Source organism: Squalius cephalus, assembly GCF_949319135.1.
Source record: "Squalius cephalus genome assembly, chromosome: 5".
NCBI lineage: Eukaryota > Metazoa > Chordata > Actinopteri > Cypriniformes > Leuciscidae > Squalius > Squalius cephalus.
This window is the reverse complement of record NC_137126.1, coordinates 5,731,608-5,743,392: the sequence shown is the minus strand read 5'-3', so window position 1 is coordinate 5,743,392 and position 11,785 is coordinate 5,731,608. Positions and strand designations below refer to the sequence as shown.

The following is an 11,785-nucleotide window of genomic DNA, read 5'->3' as shown; positions in this document are numbered from 1 at the left end:
TGCTGTCTCAAGGTGTGCTTGAGCTAGAACACATGAAATATCTGGCTAGGTTTGACGAGTGTCACGACTGCATGTTAGAAATCGGGATAAATCAAAAGAATGGTCCAAAAAGTTAAGAGAAGATATCATCGCCCTTCACAAACAAGGAACAGGATACAAAAAGAAAGCGAAGGCACTAAATGTCCCTAGAGACACCGTTGGAAGCATAGTTCGCAAGTTCAAAGTTAAAGGAACAGTGGTTACAATACCTGGATGGCTGCAATCAAATTTCTGAGAAGGCATGTTCAGAAAAACCCTTGAGTGACTGCAAAAGACCTGCAGCAAGACTTGGTGGCAACAGGCACTGAGATTTCAGCTTGCACAGTAAGGCACGTACTAAACGCATGCCAGAACTCCAAGACTACACCACTACTGACCCAAAAGCACAAGAAAAGTACAGAAGTATTGGTGCTCCGTGATGCTCTGGGGCTGATTTGCATCCTCTGGCACTGGAAACCTGCAGCGTGTGGAAGGCAAGATGGATTCATTGAAGTATCAGGATATCCTAGGAGAAAACGTCATGCTGTCAGTGAGGAAGCTGAAGCTTGGGTGTCTTTGGACCTTCCAACAGGACAATGATCCCAAGGATACCTCAAATTCCACCAAGGCTTGGTAGCAGAAGAAGTCCTGGAAGATTCTACAGTGGCCATCATTGTCACCTGACTTGAACCCCATAGAAAATCTCTGGTGGGATTTGAAGGCGGTGGTTGCAGCACACAAACCCAAGAATATTACTGAACTGGAGGCCATTTCTCATGAGGAATGAGCTAAGATTCCTCAGAAACGCTGCCAGAAGCTGGTGTCTGGTTATACATCTCGTTTGCAGCAGGTCATAACAGTAAAAGGGAGAACTAAAGATGCTTTCCATGAAGGGGCCGAATAATTTTGAGACGGCAAATGTCATTAAAAGTTGCATTTTCAGTTGAATTTGGAGAAACCACTTAAAACATTTGTAGTGTTGAGCTATTTCAATTACTTTTGAATGATTGGTTCATTGCAAACAGCTGAAAGTCTATAAATTTTGCCAATAAAACCTGCATTAATTTGCAATGGAGGTTGAATCATTTTGATTACAACTGTATGATAATATATTTAAATTTCAAAACGGAGCAAATTAACGAGGCCACGTAGAGTCACGTAAACAATATACATAAAAACATCATCATACGTTAAATAAATAACACAATGTGCACAGAATACATATTATTTATAATCTGTAAATTACATTACTCTACAAGCCAAACGGTCAGCCACCAGCCAGCCAAGCCAACAGCAGCCCCGGTTTATATATGTACAATTTATATTTAAACAGACAAAGTCAAATGTTATAACTGACCACATAACAGTCCACAGGGCAGTTGCAACATTCATTAAAGGGGGCATATAATGAAAATCTGACTTTTTCTGTGTTTAAGTGCTATAATCGGGACCCCAGTGCATCTACCAACCCAGAAAACATGAAAAGTGACAACCCAGTAACTTTGTTTTGGTAAGTCTTTCTCTGCAAGCATGTCAAAAAATAAGCTGATCATATTTCGCTCCCCTTCTGATGTAGGAAGGGGATCTTATTATAATATTACCGCCTCTTAATCTGCACGTTTCCATCCACGGCGCCACCATTTGGTTTCGCAAATGACAACAATGTAACCAGTTCTAACGCAATGGCAAAAGTTTGAGCAAAGCATGCAAACTGTTCTGCCGAGGAAATGTGTCAACTTGTGTAAAAGTTAAACATGACGGTTTCAGCTCATTTGCATTTAAAAGGAAACACACACAAAAACGGCGCGTTTTTGTTCACACCTAAAAAGGGGCAAATTTGACAAGCTATAATAAATGATCTGGGGGGTATTTTGAGCTGAACACTTTCAAGTAACAACCAGGTTTTGGTACATTAAAAATATATTTTAAAATCAAAATCAACGCACTGAAGTTTAATTATACTTCTGTGAACTTCTGTGAAAGATTAAAGAACTGTGTGTGTTTAAGTGCATGTTGGAATATATTCTTATATAGATTCTTATATATTCTTGCAAGGTTATGTCTTTTGCCTCAGACCTCAGTGTCCTGCCTTTATGCTTCTCTATGTTTGCTGCTAACATCTGGGGCTGGTTGCATAAACATAGCTATTATGTTAAGACATGCAGTGTCTAAAGTCTTACGTTTCTGTATCAAATTTGTCTAATCTATGTTTTATGTAACTGATGAACAGTTAGTTGAGGGTTAGTTGCATGTAATGATGCATAATTTACTGTTATTGCTATGGTAAGTACATGTACCAAATGTAACAAGGACACTGTAAAATAAAGTGTGGTGTTCTTGTTACATTTGTTACATGTACTTACCATAGCAATAACAGTAAATTATGCATAATTACATGCAACTAACCCTCAACTAAACCCTAATCCTACCCTAACCCTATAGTAAGTACATGAAGTTGCCTTATATTACTCAGTACTTAAAGGGATAGTTCACTTTGAAATTAAATTTTGGTATGTTTTAGCTTACCTCAAGGGCATCCAAGATGTAGGTGTCTTTTTTTCCGCAGTAGTTTCAATTTTGATATTTTTAGGTCAAACCGTTCTTGTCTGTCAGTCATTTAATGCAGATCTGTGGTCACTGTCTCAAAGAGCATGCACAGAGGGCGTCTTGGTGTGTGACGTGTACGCAGACTGGTGCATAGATATATACACTAGATGTCGCCTTAAAGACATTCGTTCCAATGAACTGCCGTAGACAAGGCGACATCTAGTGTATATATCTATGCATCAGTCTGCGTACACATCACACACCAGGAAGCGCGCGCGCCCTCAGATCACTTGGACGTGGCTGTGTATAAGAGGTAAAAACGATATAAATACTGTTCGTTTTCTCACACAAACCGCTCGTTTCGTGTCTTAGGCCATCAATGTGTACTTACGATGGGGAATTGTTTAATTTGGACGATGGGGAATTGTTTTAATTTGGACTTCTCTGTGCATGCTCTTTGAGACAGTGACCATAGACCTGCATTAAATGACTGACAGACAAGAACGGTTTGACCTAAAAATATCTGCGGAACTAAGGCACCTACATCTTGGATGCCCTTGAGGTAAGCTAAAACATACCAACATTTAATTTCAAAGTGAACTATCCCTTTAAATATATAATTACACTGTAACAATGACACCTTAAAATAAAGTGTAACCTAAAGTGTTACCCAACACACTATCTGTTGTGCATTTCCTCTCTTGTGGCATACTGAAAACACAGAACAGAACAAATGTATGCCTAGACTAAGATACCTGATTATTAAAAAGGGTTCTTTATTAATACATAAAATTATAATTTTGTTGTGTTATGACAAGGTTCTACATCAATGTTGTGAAAAGGGCCCTACACTGACAGCCTTGATAAAACTTGCTATGTTGTCTTGACACAATAGTATTAACACATGCTAGCTACGCCTTTCAGAAGCTCAGATAACACTGATTAAATGATATGACTTTACAATGCTTCCTGCAAACAGTTTAGACAGTATGGCAAAACAAATCTGATCATTAAAATAAATACTTTTTTAACTTAGAAGAAGGAATGTTCACACGTGTCTGCTTTCTTCCAGGAATGAAGAGGGGCTAACTGAGCATGTGTAATGTGAATGTTATCTCTCTATCTCATTCCTGTTTGGAGAAATAAGCCATGTTGCAACCATCCCCGTTGCGTTCTCCCTACACAACTCCTTACTGGCTCACTCACTCCTGAGGGTGTGACATCCTCACGCTTTAAACGATCAATGGAGAGCATGAAGAATGGCAATTACTGATCTGAACATGAGGATGCTGAGCTAGAAGTCTTCAGAGGACCCCTAGGTTTGAGCCAGTCTGCGGTCTTGTCTTTCCATTCATCATAGAGCTTCTGCATCAACCTGGTTCAGCAGAGATCAGCTGGATCCTCAACAAACTGCATTAGGTCTCTCTTTCAAACAGGTGAGACGGTCAAGTATCCAACTTAGTCTTATTACTGGACCATTGTTTTAAAATGAGTAATTAGTGATGCTTTTTATGACCACGTTGAGAGATAATTGCTCACATATTGATTGCCTGATAAGGAAAGATCTAAATTTGATATTACTAACTGATTAATTAATCTTGTATCCATTTGAGTTAGTAGAAGCTGACGTGTTAATGTACTCATTTGTCTTGCATTACTTCCTGTATAGTTATCTATTCATGGGAAATTATTCTAAAGTGTTGCTGTAAACTGTTTTTGCTCATAAACTGGAATCCCCAAACATGCCGATCACAGCTAGATGCTCTCACAAAGTGTTTGATAAGTATTATGATATTAAATGGCTTATACTAGACGTTCTTACTGCTGGAGGAGTGTTGGCGGGACGTCTAAGTCCCTCGAACTTGATCCAAATACATTTATTAATGTATACATGTATTATATATTTCCCTTTTGGGCTAATTTGCTACAAATGGATTTATCTGACCACCATGCGACCAGCATCATATGATGTTGTTTTCTTCTCTGGTGGACATTTAAACACATTATTGTAAAAGTCCTCTCTTTTCTTTCAATATTTTATCCTTACATATGTGTCCAGTCAAATTATGTAACTTTTTTTTATTTGACATTTTATTGTAAATAACTAGAATACTGCTTTCTATTTCCTTTCAGGGTATATTTTATTGCATAACATCTGTGACCAAATGACCAAAATTATCTTTATAAGTTTTGTTTTTGGGGTGTACTATAAAATGTTTTCATGCTTGATTGTTCAAAAAACACATTATTTTCATTTTACATTATTACAGCTTAAATTATCTTTAAAATATATTTCAAATTATATAACCTATATACGCGTTTCACATTCTTTTTGCAGCAGTGTTTTACTGTAGTATAAGAAGTGTTATTTTAACATCAGTGTAAACCACGGGGTTTAGGGTTTCAGGTTATCCTACATTAGGTTTATTTAATAACAGAAACTGAATAATCAAATGTAAAAAATAAAACACTGCTTAGTTGTCACTGTATGAATTAAATATATTCTGATTCTTATTAAAGCTACAAAAGTTATTCAGCCAAGAGCAGTGAGTGATTTTCTCTTTGTCTTTTGTTCATGACCCCAGTTTTTGCAAGCTGTTGCGATATGTATATCGCGATATTTCGATAATTTCGATAATTTCGATATATTGTGCAGCCCTACTGACAAGTGTGTTTCATGTACAGACTTTGTAACCACGGATTTCACAGGACGTTTCAGAGTGGTTTTTGTTTTGTTTTTTCTGATACATTATAGTCACAATGTTATCCACCATTTAATTATATTTGTCGGAAAACTATGGTAATACGACCAGTAATCGATCACAAAACCATGGATACTTTTCCTAAGGGGCGGTGAACAGTCTTACAAAAGCGAGAGATTACAAAAGCTACAGTAAACAAGCACACTACATCAATACTGTAATGTTAGTTATTGTATTGTACTCTGTCTGTCTGCTGTTCTCCATAAAATGTGCAGCGCACAGACAAACGTTGAGGTTATAATGTTCAGGAACTGTGTTTAAAATAAATTTGGACCACACTAAGTTCGTCTGCCTTAGGACAAACTTTTTCCGGGGTGTAAAAAACAGCGACAACAACTCTTCCTCTTTTCTAAAGCACAACATGGCATCTCTCCCTTTGTTGCTGGGCAAGGGTTTATGTAAATTTTAGGGTCTGTGATGTCACCAACATGGGAAGAAGCTCGTTGTAGTCCCAACCAACCCTTTTTATTGTAGTCCTTAAAGCAGGGCTATGCAGTTTCGGGAATTTCTTCGCTGTATTCTCGCTTTTTGCTCGCAGGTTTCTCTATAGAGCTCCCCATACAGCTTCGGAATTGACAACACTGTCGAAAAACTCGTTGGCGACTCTCAGATACCAGAGGCTATAGATCAACGACGACATCAAAGCAGATGGGACATTCTTTAAAACGTCTTCTTCATTCGGGTTCGAACAGCGTGAGGGAGCGCAATAATGACAGAATTTTAGCAGATTTTTTTGCCGTAAAGCAATTCGTTACATCGCGAGACCTGATATCACGCAATACTTCCTGACACTGAGGCCGGTTGCTCGGCGGCCCAAAGTTGCAAGGGTGGTTTTTCGGCTCACAGGTGCTTGGGAGATGCGAGACGACCACCATTCAACCCCAAAAAAGTCATATACAGTAACTATTCCAATGACTCCAAAGCTGTTCGGTTAAGGTAAAAAAGTTACTTAGTTCACCTTTAAAAAGCGAGAAAAGATCTCCCTTTGCTTAGAACTTTGAGCTTCGTAACTTAGATGTTGTTTATGCTCAAAGAGCAACATTACTAACTAAAGTTAAAGAAGTGAAATCTTAAAGGGTTAGTTCACCCAAAAATGAAAATTCTGTCAGTAATTACTCACACTCATGTGGTTCCAACCCCGTAAGACCTTCGTTCATCTTCGGAACGCAAATTAAGATATTTTTGATGAAATCTGAGAGTTGTCTCACTCCTCCATAGGCTTCTAAGGGACTGAAACTTGCTGGCCCAGAAAATGTATTAAAGACATCGTTAATATAGTCCAAGTGACTCCAGTGGCTCAATCTAGTTTATAAAGCGACGAGAATACTTTTTGTGCGCAAAAACAAACAAAAATAACGACTTTATTCCACTTTTCATTTCCTTCTCTCTGGGCCTCGGGTCTTTTCACGTAGTGTTTAAGCGTAGCGCGTCTGTGTTGTACGTCACCACGTAGGCTCACTATTGGCCAACGCTGGTCATGTGTGTCATACGTGGTGACGTACAACACAGACGCGCTACGCCAGAGAGAAGGAAATGAAAAGTGGAATAAAGTCGTTATTTTTGTTTGTTTTTGCGCACAAAAAGTATTCTCGTCGCTTTATAAACTTAAGATTGAGTCACTGGAGTCACTTGGACTATATTAACGATGTCTTTAATACGTTTTCTGGGCCAGCAAGTTTCAGTCCCTTAGAAGCCTATGGAGGAGTGAGACAACTCTCAGATTTCATCAAAAATATCTTAATTTGCGTTCCGAAGATGAACGAAGGTCTTACGGGGTTGGAACCACATGAGTGTGAGTAATTACTGACAGAATTTTCATTTTTGGGTGAACTAACCCTTTAAGATTTCACTTCTTTAACTTTAGTTAGTAATGTTGCTCTTTGAGCATAAACAACATCTAAGTTACGAAGCTCAAAGTTCTAAGCAAAGGGAGATCTTTTCTCGCTTTTTAAAGGTGAACTAAGTAACTTTTTTACCTTAACCGAACAGCTTTGGAGTCATTGGAATAGTTACTGTATATGACTTTTTTGGGGTTGAATGGTGGTCGTCTCGCATCTCCCAAGCACCTGTGAGCCGAAAAACCACCCTTGCAACTTTGGGCCGCCGAGCCACCGTTTATATCAAGCGACGAGAATACTTTTTGTGCGCAAAAACAAACAAAAATAACGACTTTATTCCATTTTTCATTTCCTTCTCTCTGGCGTAGCGCGTCTGTGTTGTACGTCACCACGTATGACACACATGACCAGCGTTGGCCAATAGTGAGCCTACGTGGTGACGTACAACACAGACGCGCTACGCTTAAACACTACGTGAAAAGACCCGAGGCCCAGAGAGAAGGAAATGAAAAGTGGAATAAAGTCGTTATTTTTGTTTGTTTTTGCGCACAAAAAGTATTCTCGTCGCTTTATAAACTTAAGATTGAGTCACTGGAGTCACTTGGACTATATTAACGATGTCTTTAATACGTTTTCTGGGCCAGCAAGTTTCAGTCCCTTAGAAGCCTATGGAGGAGTGAGACAACTCTCAGATTTAATCAAAAATATCTTAATTTGTGTTCCGAAGATGAACGAAGGTCTTACGGGGTTGGAACAACATGAGTGTGAGTAATTACTGACAGAATTTTCATTTTTGGGTGAACTAACCCTTTAATATAGGACCCCATTAAGGTTAAAACATGAGATGAACGAAGGTCTTACGGGTTTGGAACGACATGAGGATGATTTGTGACAGAAATCAAGTAATTAATGACAGAATGTTAATTTTTGAGTGAACTATACCTTTAAAATTTCTTTCAAAACATCCTCATGTCGTTCCAAACCCGTAAGACCTTCGTTCATCTTCAGAACACAAATGGAGATCTTTTTAATTAAATCTGAGAGCTTTCTGTCCCTCCACTGTCAGTAATCACCACGTAGACATCGTGACTATGGTGTTTTATTTTGTTTGTTTGCCTTGTCTGTTTTGTATCTGTCACATGTAAATAGTGTCACAATCTTTTTTTGCATAATAAAAAAAGAAGAAAAAAATAATTCCTTTCAAACTATCACTGTATGTATTTTGTGACCAATTCAGAGGGCAAGAAATACTTGTGTCTGATCTTATCTTGATATCTCTGTTAACATGTTAAAACAAAAGCTGATTTATTGTCTCTTTTTCTTTTTTTTATCTCTCTTGTTGAAAAGCATCAATAAAACGATTTCAATCACATATAATACATGTTGCTTGAAGTATAACGCTAAGTTGACAAATTCACCAGTCAATACATATTTTCCCTTTAAAATCAAAATGGTGTGTAATGATTAATCATGGGAATTATAATCTTACAATAGTAGTAATTTTATTAAAAAGGGAATTTTTTGTTACTGTGATTGATAAGCCTAATACAGCTATCAAAAAAGTAAGAGAATGAGTGACCTTGGTGATCTTGTGGAAATCTTGCATCAGCAAAGGGACTGCAACATACCCCAGTGTAAAATGATGAAGGTCTTCCCCGGTTACACTCAGATCAAGATGATCCATTCAGAAGGGGAATCACCAATTCTGTCATAATGCATTCACCATGTGGAAGAAGACGCACAACAGTGATGGAAAGATATCTCTGCTAAAGACTTCCTGTACTGTTGCAATGCAGATCCTGTTATACTGTAAAAATGATTATTATTATTTTTTTAAATTAGTTAAGATTATTGAAGTATGTTTTAAAAGGAAATAGCCTACTATTTTTCAGTCATTCTACTTCAAAATGTCACGTTTAATCCAAAGTGCTACTTGCTGTTTCTTTGTAATTGTGAAATTTCTAGCAATTTCTAAATTATTTCAAAGTCAACCTACACCATTTTTCGTGTAGGAAATTGCTTAAAAATGGAAGGTTTTTGAAAAAGTGCAATGAAATTATTGCTGGACGTTCTTGAATATTGCTTAAAACTTTAAGGCAGCAGTTACACATAAGTTCTCAATCTTCTGTGAGTGTTCAAATAATTCCACTGGACTGGGAGAGGAAAACCTAAAGTCATCTTAGGAAAACCCAAAGCTCTGCCTCTGGCTGACATTTGGATGGCATTTAGATAAAAAAAAATCATCAGCAAAGTCTGGATTTTACAACTAGATATGATCATACTCATTACATCAGAGCTTTAGGTCTTTTACAGTGGGTGCTCCGAAGGACATTTGTAATCATTTATTACATGGCTTGGTTGAATTCTAATATACAATGCGGTCTGTTATTTCTTGATGACAGACCGCTGCTAAGTATAACACACCGCTGCAATGAAAAACAGAGCGTTGCTATGGACGCAGGATTCTAACCGTAGAGACGGAACGGACTATGTTCTTTAGCGGAAGCAATACAATCGTTTTTAAATCAATAAACTCCTTTTTAAATCAATATTTTGTGTCAAATTATTGATTTATTTGGTAGGTAGCCATGTAATAAGCGGGATAATGTAGAGCGAGGCGGATGTTATAGCGAATACAACCCCTTCAGGCTGATCAGGACCCCGACGCGAAGCGGAGGCACCCGCCTCGCTCTACAATATCCCTTACTTAGCAGTTTAGTCTGTAGATTCTACTTAGAAATTTCAGCATGATCTAGTATCATAGTTCTTGACAGATGGAAGCATTTTTGAAGCTACGAAAAGTGTATGTAACCAATTTGGAGCATCAAAACTATTGACTGACAGTTCTCTTCTCAGAATAAATTGCACTCTGATTCATGGACCAAACCAGAAATGTCTTCCTTTTAATAATTCTTACAGCATATCATTTCGCTTTATCATTAATATCCTTAAAGTGACCATTGTTAAACCTAACAGTCACATTCACTAAATGAAACAAGTTCGGTTTACTCAAATATTAAGAACTCAATAACTGATTATATTAAGCAGAACTGAAACTGAATGTGTTAAAGCAAGATTTGTTTTTGCTCAAGATCTAGTGGGAGATATAATGTTCTGCTATGTAGAAATTAAAAGGGTTTTTTGAATTTTGGGGGGTTATTACATTGTGTTAAAGAGAGGAGAGCCTGTAATTAGGTTGAGGATTGGCCGAACCACATTAAATATGTTGCTTTATTTGAAAAACAATGGCTGTGCACACTTCGGCTCAGTGATAGTCTCTTGCTTATAACACTAGTGCATGTGTGTGTGCAATAAGAGATTTGAGTTCTGATTTTAATGGTTTTATGCAATTTAATTAAATTTCAGCAACACAAAGTATTGAAGTAGATTTATAGATTAATTAAATATTCTCTTTATGTGGACTCAAATAGAAAGTTCACAGTACTCATATATATAAGTTTTTAAACTTAAATGGTTTAAGGCAATCGGTTTCCTTAAATGGTTTGAGTTACCTTAACTCATTGGGTTTTACAACTCCCTTTTAATGTATTCGATACTGTGGGTATTATTATTTCACATAACTTCAAGTAGTTTCTTCCCTCTTTAATGAGACACCTGAGCTTGTTTGTCATAAATTTGGACAATTATGGAGGCAATCACAGAATAGGGTTATTATCGTTAACTAAAACTAAAACATAAAAAAAATCACTTGAAATAAAATAAACATTAACTGAAGAAGAAAAAAATCTTAAACTTATTTTATTTCAGATACATGACAAGGCAACATTTCTCATTTTTGTTCAGTTTAAGTAAATGAACTAAAACTAATTGAACAAAACTATACAGACAACACTAATGAAAACGAATAAACCAATAAAATAAAAAACACAACAAACTACTAAAACTTTAACTAAAATTAAATAGAAAATAGAACAATAAAATCTAATTAAAAATATTAACAAAATACTATAATAGTAGGCTATCAATTATACTAAAATAACAGTGTCACAGAAAAAGACAAAATTTTTATGAGCTTCTTAAAACTAAAATCATTTCAAGCCTTTTATAGTGAAATTCAAGAATCATCAAAGCTTCTACAAACCTTTTATATAATATTTTTGTGTGTTAAAGTCTCCCTGTGGTAAAAAATAAAGCTTTTAATGTTGTTTATATGTCTATGTGGTGTTTTTAATGTGCTTTAAGACGAACCATGTGCAAATTCAACACCATTGCTGAGTATTTTCTCCTTAAAACTGCAGTGAACCAAAGACAGTCTCAAAAACACGTTTTTTTAATCGCTGGTGTTTCTGACGTCACAAACTACCTTGTAACCAATCAGATCAATGTGTGATCTTCAACGAGTGGATCTCTGAGCTGAGTGAGTGAGTGGAGGCGGGACTCATTTGCATATTCATGGAGCCTTGTATACTAAATGAGGCAAAAGTGTAGCGAGGCTATTCAAGCTATTTTCTATATTTCTATATTCAAGCTAATTCAAGCTATTTTAAGACATGAAGATTTTTTTTTCAAGGAAAAAACTTTTAAATATGTCATTTTGGTGATCAAAGATGAGTTACATTTTATTGACTACAGGGGGGCTTTAATAAAACATATTAAGCA

The 11,785-nt window shown here is 36.7% G+C and overlaps 1 protein-coding gene across 1 annotated transcript in view; it reads left to right on the top strand.

Moving 5' to 3' along the window:
* The window catches only part of LOC307159391 (uncharacterized protein), a 216,538-nt gene that overhangs the window by 33,128 nt on the left and 171,625 nt on the right, over positions 1–11,785 (top strand). The gene's annotated exons all lie outside the window — the stretch shown is intronic.